General features: G+C 42.5%; 1 protein-coding gene across 1 annotated transcript in view; it reads left to right on the top strand.

The window, feature by feature from the left end:
• Positions 1-804, top strand: part of Brwd1 (bromodomain and WD repeat domain containing 1) — a 90491-nt gene that overhangs the window by 57241 nt on the left and 32446 nt on the right. The gene's annotated exons all lie outside the window — the stretch shown is intronic.

Genomic DNA, 804 nt, shown 5'->3' with positions numbered 1-804 from the left:
TGCGCTCTGGGATTACGAGTGACTGAGATGTCTGTGCAGCATCTACCTGGGTGCTGGGCTTCCAAATTCTTTTTTTTTTTTTTTTTTTTTTTTTTTTGGTTTTTCGAGACAAGGTTTCTCTGTGCAGTCCTGGCTGATCCTGGAACTCACTCTGTAGACCAGGCTGGCCTCGAACTCAGAAATCCACCTGCCTCTGCCTCCCGAGTGCTGGGATTAAAGGTGTGAGCCACCACGCCCGGCTTAGTTAAGCTTTTTTGTGTGTGTGATAATTTTAACACATTTATTGTGTGGTTGTGTGGTGCTAGCATCCTCAGGCTAGAAAGAGGGCGCCAGATTTCCTGTATCTAGATGACAGGTTTTTACAAGCCACTGAGGTCTAATTCCTAGGAATTAGACAATCAGGGAGTGACAGTGACTGCTGAGTGCCACCTGTGGCTCCTAAATGAGTGACACTAACGTACTCTGATGTTGCCTCTCCTACATCTTCTGCTTTTCTTATTGAATTCAATAAAATGCTGAACAAGACTATGAAGTAGATTATAGAAGTGCTTAAGTCTTGTTGTTGAGGCCGGGCGTGGTGGCGCACGCCTTTAATCCCAGCACTCGGGAGGCAGAGGCAGGCGGATTTCTGAGTTCGAGGCCAGCCTGGGCTACAAAGAGAAAACCTGCCTCGAAAAACCAAAAAAAAAAAAAAGTACACTTCTCATATTTTTGATATTTAATTATAGAAAAGAAAATTATTATCATTGATGTCATAGATCATTTTAAGAATTGAATGTGATAAGAAGAAAAATAACACTAAAG

This window comes from Mus caroli, chromosome 16, assembly GCF_900094665.2.
Source record: "Mus caroli chromosome 16, CAROLI_EIJ_v1.1, whole genome shotgun sequence".
Lineage (NCBI taxonomy): Eukaryota > Metazoa > Chordata > Mammalia > Rodentia > Muridae > Mus > Mus caroli.
Note: the sequence above shows the minus strand (reverse complement) of the source record. Positions and strands in the feature narration are given on the sequence as shown.